This window comes from Oncorhynchus clarkii, chromosome 10 (assembly GCF_045791955.1).
Source record: "Oncorhynchus clarkii lewisi isolate Uvic-CL-2024 chromosome 10, UVic_Ocla_1.0, whole genome shotgun sequence".
Classification (NCBI taxonomy): Eukaryota; Metazoa; Chordata; class Actinopteri; order Salmoniformes; family Salmonidae; genus Oncorhynchus; species Oncorhynchus clarkii.
In genome coordinates this window covers 66,356,286-66,372,126 of record NC_092156.1, presented here as the reverse complement: position 1 = coordinate 66,372,126, position 15,841 = coordinate 66,356,286, and positions in this window count along the sequence as shown.

Sequence of the window (15,841 nt, the reverse complement as noted above, 5' to 3'; positions counted from 1 at the left end):
TCAATAGAGTTGGAGCGAGGAGGAGACGCAGGCTCAATAGAGTTGGAGTGAGGAGGAGCGGCAGGCTCAGTAGAGTTGGCAAGGAGGAGGAGTGGCAGGCTCAATAAAGTTGGAGTGAGGAGGAACGGAAGACTCAATAGAGTTGGAGCAAGGAGGAGCGGCAGACTCAATAGAGTTGGTGAGGAGGAGGAGTGGCAGGCTCAATAAAATTGGAGTGAGGAGGAGCGGAAGGCTAAATAGAGTTGGTGAGGAGGAGCGGCAGGCTCAGTAGAGTTGGAGTGAGTAGGAGTGGCAGACTCAATAGAGTTGGAGCGAGGAGGAGCGGCAGGCTCAATAGCGTTGGTGAGGAGGAGTGGCAGACTCAATAATGTTGGAGCGAGGAGGAGAGGCAGGCTCAATAGAGTTGGAGTGAGGAGGAGAGGCAGGCTCAGTAGATTTGGAGTGAGGAGGAGCGGCAGGCTCAATTGAGTTGTGAGGAGGAGTGGCAGGCTCAATAGAGTTTGTGAGGAGGAGCGGCAGGCTCAATAAAGTTGGAGCGAGGAGGAGCGGCAGGCTCAATAGTGTTGGTGAGGAGGAGCGGCAGGCTCAATAGAGTTGGAGTGAGGAGGAGTGGCAGGCTCAATAGAGTTGGAATGAGGAGGAACGGCAGGCTCAATAGAGTTGGAGTGAGTAGGAGAGGCAGACTCAATTGAGTTGTGAGGACTAGTGGCAGGCTCAATAGAATTGGTGAGGAGGAGTGGCAGGCTCAATAGAGTTGGAGTGAGGAGGAGCGGCAGACTCAATAGAGTTGGTGAGGAGGAGGAGTGGCAGCCTCAATAAAGTTGGAGTGAGGAGGAGCGGAAGGCTAAATAGAGTTGGTGAGGAGGAGCGGCAGACTCAATTGACTTGTGAGGAGGAGTGGCAGCTTCAATAGAGTTGGTGAGGAGGAGTGGCAGGCTCAATAGAGTTGGAGTGAGGAGGAGTGGCAGGCTCAATAGAGTTGGAGTTAGGAGGAGCGGCAGACTCAATAGAGGCAGTGAGGAGGATTGGCAGGCTCAATGGAGTTGGGTTGAGGAGGAGCAACAGGCTCAATTGAGTTGTGACGAGGAGTTGCAGGCTCAATAGAGTTGGTGAGGAGGATATGCAGGCTCAATATAGTTTGAGTGAGGAGGAGAGGTAGGCTCAATAGAGTTGGTTAGGAGGATTGGCAGGCTCAATAGAGTTGGAGTGGGGAGGAGCGACAGGCTCAATTGAGTTGTGAGGAGGAGTGGCAGGCTTAATAGAGGTGGTGAGGAGGATATGCACACTCAATAGAGTTGGAGTGAGGAGGACCTGCAGGCTCAATAAAGTTGGAGTGAGGAGGAGGAGTGGCAGGCTCAATATAGTTGGTGAGGAGGAGGAGCGGCAGGCTCAATATAGTTGGAGTGGTTAGGAGCGGCGGGCTCAATAGAGATGGTGAGGAGGAGCGGCAGGCTCAATAGAGTTGGTGAGGTAGAGCAGCGGCAGGCTCAATAGAGTTGGAGTGAGGAGGAGAGGTAGGCTCAATAGAGTTGGTTAGGAGGATTGGCAGGCTCAACAGACTTGGAGTGAGGAGGAGAGACAGGCTCAATTTAGTTGTAAGGAGGAGTGGCAGGCTTAATAGAGTTGGTGAGGAGGATATGGAGGCTCAACAGAGTTGGAGTGAGAAGGACCGGCAGGCTCAATAGAGTTGGAGTGAGGATGAGCGGCAGGCTCAATAGAGTTGGTGAGGAGGAGGAGCGGCAGGCTCAATGGAGTTGGTGAGGAGGAGGACTGGCAGGTTCAATATAGTTGGTGAGGAGGAAGAGCGGCAGGCTCAATAGAGTTGGAGTGATTAGGAGTGGCGGGCTCAATAGAGTTGGTGAGGAGGAGGAGTGGCAGGCTCAATATAGTTGTTGAGGAGGAGGAGCGGCAGGCTCAATAGAGTTGGTGAGGAGGAGGAGTGGCAGGCTCACTATAGTTGGTGAGGAGGAGGAGCGGCAGGCTCAATAGAGTTGGAGTGATTAGGAGCGGCGAGCTCAATGGAGTTGGAACGAGGAAGAGCGTCGGGCTCAATAGAGTTTGAGTGCGGAGGAGCGGCAGGCTCAAAAGAGTTGGAGTGAGGAGGAGCGGCGGGCTCAATAGAGTTGGAGTGAGGAGGAGTGGCAGGCTCAATAGAGTTGGTGAGGAGGAGCGGCAGGCTCAATAGAGTTGAAGTGAGGAGGAACGGAAGACTCAATAGAGTTGGACCGAGGAGGAGCGGCAGACTCAATAGAGTTGGAGCGAGGAGGAGCGGCAGGCTCAATAATGTTGGAGCGTGGAGGAGCTGCGGGTTCAACAGCGTTGGTGAGGAGGAGCGGCAGGCTCAATAGAGTTGGAGTGAGGAGGAACGGCATGCTCAATAGAGTTGGAGTGAGGAGGAACGGCAGGCTCAATTGAGTTGTGAGGAGGAGTGGCAGGCTCAATAGAGTTGGTGAGGAGGAGTGGCAGGCTCAATAGAGTTGGAGTGAGGATGAGCGGCAGGCTCAATAGAGTTGGAGTGAAGAGGAGCGGCAGACTCAATAGAGTTGGAGTGAGGTGGAGCGGCAGGCTCAATAGAGTTGGAGTGAGGAGGAACGGCAGGCTCAATTGAGTTGTGAGGAGGAGTGGCAGGCTGAATAGAGTTGGTGAGGAGGAGTGGCAGGCTCAATAAAGTTGGAGTGAGGATGAGCGGCAGGCTCAATAGAGTTGGAGTGATGAGGAGCGGCAGACTCATTAGAGTTGGTGAGGAGGAGTGGCAGGCTCAATAAAGTTGGAGTGAGGAGGAGCGGAAGGCTCAATAGAGTTGGTGAGGAGGAGCGGCAGGCTCAGTAGGGTTGGAGTGAGGAGGAGCGGAAGACTCAATAGAGTTGGAGCAAGGAGGAGCGGCAGGCTCAATAGAGTTGGAGTGAGGAGGAGTTGCAGGCTCAATAGAGTTGGTGAGGAGGAGCGGCAGGCTCAATAGAGTTGGAGTGAGGAGGAGCGGCAGGCTCAATAGAGTTGGAGTGAGGAGGAGCGGCAGGCTCAATAGAGTTGGAGTGAGGAGGAGAGGCAGGCTCAGTAGAGTTGGAGTGAGGAGGAGAGGCAGGCTCAGTAGAGTTGGAGTGAGGAGGAGCGACAGGCTCAATTTAGTTGTAAGGAGTAGTGGCATGCTTAATAGAGTTGGTGAGGAGGAGCGGCAGGCTCAACAGAGTTGGAGTGAGAAGGACCGGCAGGCTCAATAGAGTTGGAGTGAGGAGGAGCGGCAGGCTCAATAGAGTTGGTGAGGAGGAGGAGCGGCAGGCTCAATGGAGTTGGTGAGGAGGAGGCTGGCAGACTCAATAGAGTTGGAGTGATTAGGAGCGGCGGGCTCAATAGAGTTGGTGAGGAGGAGGAGTGGCAGGCTCAATATAGTTGGTCAGGAGGAGGAGCGCCAGGCTCAATAGAGTTGGAGTGATTAGGAGCGGCGAGCTCAATGGAGTTGGAACGAGGAAGAGCGTCGGGCTCAATAGAGTTGAAGTGAGGTGAGGAGGAGCGGCAGGCTCAATAGAGGTGGAGTGAGGAGGAGCGGCGGGCTCAATAGAGTTGGAGTGAGGAGGAGTGGCAGGCTCAATAGAGTTGGTGAGGAGGAGCGGCAGGCTCAATAGAGTTGGAGTGAGGAGGAACGGAAGACTCAATAGAGTTGGAGCGAGGAGGAGCGGTAGACTCAATACAGTTGGAGCGAGGAGGAGCGGCAGGCTCAATAAAGTTGAAGCGAGGAGGAGCTGCGGGCTCAATAAAGTTGAAGCGAGGAGGAGCTGCGGGTTCAACAGCATTGGTGAGGAGGAGCGGCAGGCTCAATAGAGTTGGAGTGAGGAGGAGCGGCAGGCTCAATAGAGTTGGAGTGAGGAGGAACGGCAGGCTCAATTGAGTTGTGAGGAGGAGTGGCAGGCTCAATAGAGTTGGTGAGGAGGAGCGGCAGGCTCAATAGAGTTGGAGTGAGGATGAGCGGAAGGCTCAATAGAGTTGGTGAGGAGGAGCGGCAGGCTCAGTAGATTTGGAGTGAGGAGGAGCGGAAGACTCAATAGAGTTGGAGCAAGGAGGAGCGGCAGGCTCAATAGAGTTGGAGTGAGGAGGAGTGGCAGGCTCAATAGAGTTGGTGAGGAGGAGCGGCAGGCTCAATAGAGTTGGAGTGAGGAGGAGCGGCAGGCTCAATAGAGTTGGAGTGAGGAGGAGCGGCAGGCTCAATAGAGTTGGAGTGAGGAGGAGAGGCAGGCTCAGTAGAGTTGGAGTGAGGAGGAGCGACAGGCTCAATTTAGTTGTAAGGAGTAGTGGCAGGCTTAATAGAGTTGGTGAGGAGGATATGCAGGCTCAACAGAGTTGGAGTGAGAAGGACCGGCAGGCTCAATAGAGTTGGAGTGAGGAGGAGCGGCCGGCTCAATAGAGTTGGTGAGGAGGAGGAGCGGCAGGCTCAATGGAGTTGGAGAGGAGGAGGCTGGCAGGCTCAATAGAGTTGGAGTGATTAGGAGCGGCGGGCTCAATAGAGTTGGTGAGGAGGAGGAGTAGCAGGCTCAATATAGTTGGTCAGGAGGAGGAGCGCCAGGCTCAATAGAGTTGGAGTGATTAGGAGCGGCGAGCTCAATGGAGTTGGAACGAGGAAGAGCGTCGGGCTCAATAGAGTTGAAGTGAGGAGGAGCGGCAGGCTCAATAGAGGTGGAGTGAGGAGGAGCGGCGGGCTCAATAGAGTTGGAGTGAGGAGGAGTGGCAGGCTAAATAGAGTTGGTGAGGAGGAGCGGCAGGCTCAATAGAGTTGGAGTGAGGAGGAACGGAAGACTCAATAGAGTTGGAGCGAGGAGGAGCTGCGGGCTCAATAAATTTGAAGCGAGGAGGAGCTGCGGGTTCAACAGCATTGGTGAGGAGGAGCGGCAGGCTCAATAGAGTTGGAGTGAGGAGGAGCGGCAGGCTCAATAGAGTTGGAGTGAGGAGGAACGGCAGGCTCAATTGAGTTGTGAGGATGAGTGGCAGGCTCAATAGAGTTGGTGAGGAGGAGTGGCAGGCTCAATAGAGTTGGAGTGAGGATGAGCGGAAGGCTCAATAGAGTTGGTGAGGAGGAGCGGCAGGCTCAGTAGAGTTGGAGTGAGGAGGAGCGGAAGACTCAATAGAGTTGGAGCAAGGAGGAGCGGCAGGCTCAATAGAGTTGGAGTGAGGAGGAGTGGCAGGCTCAATAGAGTTGGTGAGGAGGAGCGGCAGGCTCAATAGAGTTGGAGTGAGGAGGAGCTGCAGGCTCAATAGAGTTGGAGTGAGGAGGAGCAGCAGGCTCAATAGAGTTGGAGTGAGGAGGAGAGGCAGGCTCAGTAGAGTTGGATTGAGGAGGAGCGGCAGGTTCAATTGAGTTGTGAGGAGGAGTGGCAGGCTCAATAGAGTTGGTGAGGAGGAGGAGTGGCAGCCTCAATAAAGTTGGAGTGAGGAGGAGGGGAAGGCTAAATAGAGTTGGTGAGGAGGAGCGGCAGGCTCAGTAGAGTTGGAGTGAGGAGGAGTGGCAGGCTCAATAGAGTTGTGAGGAGGAGTGGCAGGCTCAATAGAGTTGGTGAGGAGGAGGAGTGGCAGCCTCAATAAAGTTGGAGCGAGGAGGAGCGGCGGGCTCAATAGCGTTGGTGAGGAGGAGTGGCAGGCTCAATAGAATTGGAGTGAGGAGGAGTGGCAGGCTCAATAGAGTTGGAATGAGGAGGAACGGCAGGCTCAATAGAGTTGGAGTGAGTAGGAGAGGCAGACTCAATTGAGTTGTGAGGACTAGTGGCAGGCTCAATAGAGGTGGTGAGGAGGAGTGGCAGGCTCAATAGAGTTGGAGTGAGGAGGAGCGGCAGACTCAATAGAGTTGGTGAGGAGGAGGAGTGGCAGCCTCAATAAAGTTGGAGTGAGGAGGAGCGGAAGGCTAAATAGAGTTGGTGAGGAGGAGCGGCAGGCTCAGTAGAGTTGGAGTGAGGAGGAGCGGCAGACTCAATAGAGTTGGTGAGGAGGAGGAGTGGCAGCCTCAATAAAGTTGGAGTGAGGAGGAGCGGAAGGCTCAATAGAGTTGGAGTTAAGAGGAGCGGCAGACTCAATAGAGTTGGTGAGGAGGATTGGCAGGCTCAATGGAGTTGGGTTGAGGAGGAGCAACAGGCTCAATTGAGTTGTGAGGAGGAGTTGCAGGCTCAATAGAGTTGGTGAGGAGGATATGCAGGCTCAATATAGTTTGAGTGAGGAGGAGAGGTAGGCTCAATAGAGTTGGTTAGGAGGATTGGCAGGCTCAATAGAGTTGGAGTGAGGAGGAGCGACAGGCTCAATTGAGTTGTGAGGAGGAGTGGCAGGCTTAATAGAGTTGGTGAGGAGGATATGCACACTCAATAGAGTTGGAGTGAGGAGGACCTGCAGGCTCAATAAAGTTGGAGTGAGGAGGAGGAGTGGCAGGCTCAATATAGTTGGTGAGGAGGAGGAGCGGCAGGCTCAATAGAGTTGGAGTGATTAGGAGCGGCGGGCTCAATAGAGTTGGTGAGGAGGATTGGCAGGCTCAATAGAGTTGGAGTAAGGAGGAGCGACTGGCTCAATAGAGTTGGAGTGAGGAGTGGCAGGCTTAATAGAGTTGGTGAGGAGGATATGCACACTCAATAGAGTTGGAGTGAGGAGGACCTGCAGGCTAAATAGAGTTGGTGAGGAGGAGGAGTGGCAGGCTCAGTAGAGTTGGAGTGAGGAGGAGTGGCAGGCTCAATAGAGTTGGAGTTAGGAGGAGCGGCAGACTCAATAGAGGCAGTGAGGAGGATTGGCAGGCTCAATGGAGTTGGGTTGAGGAGGAGCAACAGGCTCAATTGAGTTGTGAGGAGGAGTTGCAGGCTCAATAGAGTTGGTGAGGAGGATATGCAGGCTCAATATAGTTTGAGTGAGGAGGAGAGGTAGGCTCAATAGAGTTGGTTAGGAGGATTGGCAGGCTCAATACAGTTGGAGTGAGGAGGAGCGACAGGCTCAATTGAGTTGTGAGGAGGAGTGGCAGGCTTAATAGAGTTGGTGAGGAGGATATGCACACTCAATAGAGTTGGAGTGAGGAGGAGGAGTGGCAGGCTCAATATAGTTGGTGAGGAGGAGGAGCGGCAGGCTCAATAGAGTTGGAGTGATTAGGAGCGGCGGGCTCAATAGAGTTGGTGAGGAGGATTGGCAGGCTCAATAGAGTTGGAGTAAGGAGGAGCGACTGGCTCAATAGAGTTGGAGTGAGGATGAGCGGTAGGCTCCATAGAGTTGGAGTGAGGAGGAGCGTCAGACTCAATTGAGTTGGTGAGGAGGAGCGGCAGGCTCAATAGAGTTGGTGAGGTAGAGGAGCGGCAGGCTCAATAGAGTTGGAGTGAGGAGGAGAGGTAGGCTCAATAGAGTTGGTTAGGAGGATTGGCATGCTCAATAGAGTTGGAGTGAGGAGGAGCGACAGGCTCAATTGAGTTGTAAGGAGGAGTGGCAGGCTTAATAGAGTTGGTGAGGAGGATATGCAGGCTCAATAGAGTTGGAGTGAGAAGGACCGGCAGGCTCAATAGAGTTGGAGTGAGGAGGAGCGGCAGGCTCAATAGAGTTGGTGAGGAGGAGGAGCGGCAGGCTCAATGGAGTTGGTGAGGAGGAGGACTTGCAGGCTCAATATAGTTGGTGAGGCGGAAGAGCGGCAGGCTAAATAGAGTTGGAGTGATTGGGAGCGACGGGCTCAATAGAGTTGGTGAGGAGGAGGAGTGGCAGGCTCAATATAGTTGGTGAGGAGGAGGAGCGGCAGGCTCAATAGAGTTGGAGTGATTAGGAGCGACGGGCTCAATGGAGTTGGAACGAGGAAGAGCTCCGGGCTCAATAGAGTTTGAGTGAGGAGGAGCGGCAGGCTCAATAGAGTTGGAGTGAGGAGGAGCGGCGGGCTCAAAAGAGTTGGTGAGGAGGAGGAGCGGCAGGCTCAATAGAGTTGGAGTGATTAGGAGCTGCGGGCTCAATAGAGTTGGAACGAGGAGGAGCGGCGGGCTCAATAGAGTTGGAGTGAGTAGGAGCGGCAGGCTCAATAGAATTGGAGTGAGGAGGAGTGGCAGGCTCGATAGATAATAATTTACCTCTCGTGAAATCAAAAAAAATATCCTCAGATGAGTTATAAAAGTAAACTAATCTCATCCTCCTATAGATAGGTCTGAGCTCGATGCTCAGTGAGAGGGCTATGGACTTCCTCAGAACAGAACAGAAACAGAAACGTAATTCTCTGCGCTCCTATTTTGATGCATGTTTTTGATCCCATGAATTTTTTATAGAATGGGCCCAAACCGACGCCATATAACACTCCTGCATAACTGATGCTCTCCACCCGTGAGTCATGAACATTAGGAGGTGATGATTGAGTGCATTCAAATGAACTCATTCAAACAGCATATTGATTACTTGATGGAAGAAAAGAGAAGAGAGGTCCCCCCTCACGTGCACACACACACACACACACACACACACACACACACACACACACACACATACACACACGCATGTGTTCACACACACATAATATCCTGCATACCAAGGCTGTGCCTTGGTTAGCGTGGGGTTATCCCCTCCTCCCTATCTATCTTCTTAAATGATGTGTACATTCAGTCTTACAGGGAAGTTAATTAGGTCCAAAGATTGCTTCAGGTATTGTTCAAGTAATTCAAAATGTCAGAATCCGCAGGATGACCTGCTCCTGCACTACACGGGGCAATATTGGGTGAGTAGCTAATTATTTTACAGTGGCTGTCCGGGTCTGTGGAGTTTTGCTGCCAGTTGAAAGAAAACGAAAAGGAATAATAATTGGAAAAATGTATAAGATGAGATTTGCTAGACACAAAGGGACTGTTACAGCATGTTATACATGATACAAAGACAACACTATTTGCAACAGGATCAAGGCTACTCCTTCAACGATGACTGCAGTACTACTGTACAACTACTACACTGCTAAAGTACCACGTCCAGAACAACAACAGTGACTAGTACACCACAAACTGCTACTGAAATAAGGGCTATTCAGTTATTAGATATGACATTCTTTTCAAACTTCCCTTGGTGTCAAGGACAATCTGTGTCAGTCTGGTGGGCCATATGGTCCAATCAATCAAATTAAATCTAAGACTCCCCGCTGGGCGGTAGGTAGCCTAGTGGTTAAGAGCATTGGGCCAGTCACCGAATGGTCACTGGTTCAAATCCCTGAGCCGACTAGGTGAAGCATGAACAATGCACTTAACCCTAATTGCTCCTGTAAGTTGCTCTGGATAAGAGTGTCTGCTAAATGACTGTAATGTAAATACATGTCTATGGAGGAGACATTGGGTAAGCAGCAGGCCATTCATTATCAGACCTAACTACTGAGTTAAGGTATAGGAAGTAAGCACTGTGAGGTTCTATGAAAAGCTGTATACTGTCATGACGTTGCCCTCTTTGGGTATAGCAAGCCCCACCCCCCTCTCCCTGCCCCCCCCATTTCCTCCTTCAACTAGGCTGCTGTGGTCAGAGAGACGTCGTAAATTCCTGAGGATCTCCTCATGGACACACAGTATAGAGAGAGTACATTTTCATAGAGCACAAAGGAATTTCTTCCACCTCACAGAACTTGAGGTACGAACAAATTTCATGTTCCGGAGAAAGTATAAAAGATCGGTGAAGAATCCAGCTACGAACTGGTCCGTTTGTCACAACTTGGGGAAGCTCATGGGAGACGGTGTGGCCACATTACCATAACGCTGTTTATATAATATCCTCAGATATGAGGTTTACATCTAATTGTTGTATAAGATGAATGAGTGAGTATGATACTGTTTGTCAAATTGTGTAATATGATTTTGGACTGTTTAATGAAAGAAAATACAATTCCCTTTTGATTTGAACTAAATCAGACTTCTTGGGACAGCTCCTTTTCTGCAATTTCGAATAAAACCCAACTTTGAGAAATTATCACCCGACCATGTTTTTCTCCATTAGGAGAGGACAAAGGTTGTAGACCATTGCTGAATCTTTTAACCATACCACGCGGTTCAACTCTTATTCTATCGATACCGACAGAATAAGAACACGTCTTTGATATTAATTACTAGCCTGCAGCTAGGAATTCGGTATCATTGAACGCAAAGAACGACAACCGCCGAAACATCCATTCTATAACGAAACAAATTAATGTCATTAATGTCATTAATGTCATTAATGTTTGTTTGTTTATGCATTTCTGTGAATTACTTAGTTAGTAATAAATAAATGAGTTAAGACAATTGATGTATGGATGACTCATAGTGAAGACTGGGTTCGTGCAGATAACCGAAAATTTACGACGTTTGGAATGAGACTAACGTGAGGTAAAGTAAATAATTCATTAATTAGAAGACTATGGATCAGATATGAAAATATCTGAAAGGTTATATTAGGAAATTATAACCTTGTAATCTGAATATTTTTCCTTGGTGCCCCGACTTCCTAGTTAATTACAGTTACATGATTAATCAGTTGATCGCGTAATACTAATTACAGAGAATCTTTGATAAAAACTATAAGTCTTCAATTTAATGATAGTAAAGACACGACAATACCATCATTAGAGACTTTTCAGGAAGCATTAGTTCTCCTGTCAACCTTTCATATCAGACAATCCCCTCCATCTTTCCTAGTTCAATCTCAGAGGACTGCTAGTCGTCTTTATGAATAGAGAAATCAGACAAATATTAATAAATGAGGGGAAAACTCATCCAGTCATTAGCGATACCTTTCGTTTCTTATGCCATATTTAATTCAAACCAAAGAGTCCAGGTACTCCCACCTTTCTTACAACATATTTTATTTAAAATAAAAGGCATCAATTTCTTGAATACCGAATGAGGCGTCTTTCGGATCATTTTGAAGTGTTAAGCCATAACTAAAACTCGAAAAGGAAGCTCATCCACAGAGACCAAGGTCAAAAGTAAAAATCATTATATCACAATATCGCTGTTTCTTGCCATAATGAACTTGAATATATGAATTATTTAATGCTTCTGCCTGCTTATTAAATTATACATCCTTTATCTGTATATTGAGCAATGATGTTGGACGTGACCTAGAAGGCGAGACCTTATGGCATACCTGGAGCACCCCAGAGCATGAATGATTATTATCAGCCTTTGATTGAAGGACATTCTGTTTCTGCTTCAGTCTGAGTGGGGCCACTAAAGAAAGACTTGAATATGTGCCTGACTAAGCTGTAATTGCGTTCTCACGCTGGACATGTGAAGAACGTTTTTAACTGCTGGATAAAATCAAAATGAACTGTGTATAACTTACATTCTAGTCTAGTGTCTGTCAGAGAGGGATAGTGGCTAGAGCAATAGTGGTTGTAATGTTTTAGCCTACATGAGGGGCCACTGACAATTATTACATTTGTACAAGGTGGAGTGGAACGTGGGTTCTTGGTAGCCTAATAGCCTAATGGCTGAGACATCTATCATCAATCTGATTTCAAATGTCCAACATGTCACTTCAAATGAAACTGTGCAGATTACTGAGGGTGAATTAAATATCTGAATACATACCCAGCTAGCACAGTTGGTTTCTTGGAAGTTGTATGAACGTATGCTGGTGTCCCATTGGATCTGGGAATGAAGCCATACGTTTCCTGACCGGTAATACCTAGAGTTTTTTAAATGTTCTGAGAATGGAAGTGAAAATTTTACCTGTTCTGGGAACGTTCATAAGTTGCAGGGAGGTTCTGAGAATGTTTTACTATGGTTCTCTGAATGTTTTCCTGGGAGGTTTTATTAACATTCTGAGAACAGAAATGATATGTTAATGTTTTTTTGTTTGTTTTATCCTTAAACTCCAAGCACAGATAAGACACAAGGAAAAGTATTTACTTCAGCATTAATCATGCAAACACGTATTTTTTATTATGGCATGGCATCAGTGAGAGTTGAACCATTGATCTTCTGTTCTCTATCCATTGAATTAGTCCACCGTGTCACCAGAATGGAGCAAATATGCCATGTTTTTTAACTCATACAAAGCTGTTCATTTTAGTCTATTCTATAATGACACAGGGCGAGACCCAGATGCAGACACAGGAGGCCGATGGTTCAAGTCTCTGATATTTATTAAAAAGCAAGGGACAGGCAAGAGGCAGGTCGACGACATGCAGAAGTTCATTAACCAGGTCAGAGTCTAAAGGTTATAGGGCAGCAGGCAGGCTCGAGGTCACGCTGGTTGACTTGACATGACAAGACAAACTGGCAACAGACAAACAGAGAACACAGGTATAAATACACTGGGGATAAAGGGGGAAACCTGGAGAGGTTGGAGACAAGCACAAAGATAGGTGAAACAGATCAGGGTGTGACATATTCAAACAGACCCCATTTTAAAGGAAACAATTAGTGGGCATGGCCAACACACCTGAACACCCTTACAACTTCTTTGGGATAGGGGGCAGCATTTTCACTTTTGGATGAATAGCGTGCCCAGAGTAAACTGCCTCTTACTCAGTCCCAGATGCTAATATATGCATATTCATATTAGTATTGGATAGAAAACACTCTGAAGTTTCTAAAACTGTTTGAATGATGCCTGTTAGTATAACAGAACTCATATGGCAGGCAAAAACCTGAGAAAAAATCCAAACAGGAAGTGGGAAATCTGAAGTTTGTAGTTTTTGAACTCAGCCCCTATCGAATACACAGTGGGATATGGGTCATTTTGCACTTCATGTGGCTTCCACGAGATGTCAACCATCTTTAGAACGTTGTTTCAGGCTTCTACTGTGAAGAGGGGCCGGATGAGAGGGGATTGAGTCAGAGGTCTAGCAGCAGCCTCGATCTCAGTCACGAGCATTTCACATGAGAGGTAGCTCTCGTTCCATTGCTTTTCTACAGACAATGGAATTCTCCGGTTGGAACATTATTGAGCATTTATGATAAAAACATCCTAAAGATTGATTCTATACTTAGTTTGACAAGTTTCTATGACCTGTAATATAACTTTTGGAAATTTTCGTCCGACGTTCGGCTGGACCTGAACGCGCGTTTGGATTTGTTTACCTAACGCCCTAACAAATGAAGCTATTTGGACATAAATGATGGACTTTATGGAACAAATCAAATAATTTTGTCTAACTGGGATTCCTTGGAGTGCATTCTGATGAAGATCATCAAAGGTAAGTTAATATTTATAATGCTATTTCTGACTAATGTTGACTGCGCAACATGGTGGATATTTCTTTTGGCTGTTGTGGGCTCTGAGCTCAGTACTCAGATTATGTTTTTCCGTAAAGTTTTTGGGAAATCTGACACAGCGGTTGCATTAAGGGGAAGTTTATCTATATTTCCATGTATAACACATGCATTTTCATCAACATTTATAATGAGTATTTCTGTAAATTGATGTGACTCTCTGCAAAATCACTGTATATTTTGGAACTACTGAACATAACACACCAATGTAAAATTAGATTTTTGGATATAAATATGAACTTTACCGAACAAAACATACATGTATTGTGTAACATGAAGTCCTATGAGTGTCATCTGATGAAGAGCATCAAAGGTTAGTGATTAATTTTATCTCTATTTGTGCTTTTTGTGACTCCTGGCTGGGTTTTTTAGTGACTTGGTGGTGACCTAACATAATCACCTGTGGAGCTTTCTAAATCAGACACTGAGGATGGATTAACGAGAATTTTATCTTTAGAATGGTGTCTAATACTAGAAATTTGATGTATGAGATTTCTGTTGATTTGTATTTGGCACCCTGCAATTTCATTGGCTGTTGGCGGAACCCGTTCCCAGACAGGTTAACAAGATAGAGGATGGAGAGAGTTTTGTTGATGCTGAGAACGGAATGTATGCTTTTTACAGTTTTTTTCGATTGCTAAACGACAGTGGGCACAACTGGAGTCACATGTGCAAAACTCTAACTACAGTCTGCACTACCAACAGTCACCTGAGCTAAACAGTTCACATCACCTGCAAAACTCATTCCAAGCAACACAACTCTTAACACATGGCTCAAAACACGCTCAGTGCAGCCAAACACTATGCACAACCCTCACTGAGATAACACACACTGTCACTCAGAACACACTGAGAGTAAAAACACTAGCATCAAACACCAATACAGAAAATACAAACTTTTCATCTTTACAGTTTGAACAATTTCAGTGACTTCATACAAAGTAATATTTTCTTCAAAGAAAAGAGTGACATTCTTTCACATGATTTATTAAAATTTTTAGAACATAACAATTCTTTAAGGTAAATGAAAATTAGCAGTTTGCTTCAATAGTCTGTAGTAATTTACGGAATTACAGTAATGAGAAAAAAAGGTAGAAACTAAAAGTACATACTGTAATTCGAACAAATAATTGAGGGGCTAATCCTGCCTCTCTCTAGCATCAGGCCACAGGTTTTCTTCAACATCACATCTAATGTTTTCTCTTGCCATGCACCTGGGGAAGAACCTTCTGGAGTGCCTTATCCATCCCTGGCAGTCCTCTGGACTCGTGTCCTCACATCCGGCACGCATGGCTTCCAAAAGAGACATTTGGTCATGTGGGTGGTGACCAAACACTTTCCACCTCCAGGCAGAGAAAAACTCCTCTATTGGGTTGAGGAAGGGTGAATATGCAGGCAGGTACAAAACCATAAATCTGTGATGTGCAGCAAACCAATCTGTGACAGCTGCAGAGTGGTGAAAACTATGACAAAAACTTGGGGGTTTCTTACTGGCTCCCCCTGTTCTGCTGGCACTAGCTGAGCATAGAGCTGTTCTAGGAAAGCTATAAGCCTTTCTGTGTTGTATGGGCCAATGAGTGGTGTGTTGAGAAGCAAACCATCATTGGCCATTGCAGCACACATGGTGATATTTCCCCCCCTTTGGCCTGGAACCTCCACAGTGGCCCTTTGACCTATAACATTCCTTCCTCTGCGCCGTGTTTTGGCAAGGTTAAATCCAGCTTCATCGATAAATACAAATGAATGTGGTCTTTCCAGTGCTTCCACCTCCATTACTCTCTGAAAAACAGTAAGTGCACAGTTTTACTGTAGAAATGCTAGTGTTTTTTTTACTGTAAATATTTTGTATAGCTGTGTACGTAACCTCAGACGTCTTACCTGGACATATTGGTATCTTTGCTCTTTTACCCGTTCACTGTTTCTCTCGAACGGTACAGTGTATAACTGTTTCATTGTAACTTGGTGTTTCTTTAGGACTCAAGCAATAGTTGTTGTGCTGACAGAATTAACATTTTCAAATATATCATTATCAGCCAGCACTCTATCTTGAATCTCCCGCAGTTTTATTGCATTGTTGACAACAACCATGTCAACAATAGCATTTTCCTGCGCATCTGAAAATATTTTTCTTCTTCCCCCTGTTGGGGGCAGCCTTTGGGTCCTGTTGTAAAAATATATTTTACAGTCAAACTTACTGTAATATATATCTGTGTAAATATTCTATAATTGCAATACAAAATAGATTTCTGTAATGTTTTCATTTACTGTAAGGATGTAACTCTCACCTGTTTGCATGATGGAAAATTCGCATTACAGATGCCACTGTGGATCTTTGCAGATTGGGTTGCCCCCTCAACCCTGCCTGTCTCAATGAGAGACCATGGTTCACGACATGGTCTATAAGTGTAGCCCTTATTTCATCTGAAATAACAGCTCTTTGTCTTCTTTGTCTTCTTTGTCTTCCTCCACTCATCCGCCCTCTCCCTGCCACCCTTCTCCCTCCACGAACCCATCTTCCTTGTTCCATTTCCAAAATGAGTCTTTCTGAGCTCTACCTATATATACTGTAATATGTGTGTGTGTTCACTAACAAGTCTAAAACAAGACACCTGCTTAGCCTTTCAGCTGAAATTGCAATCAGC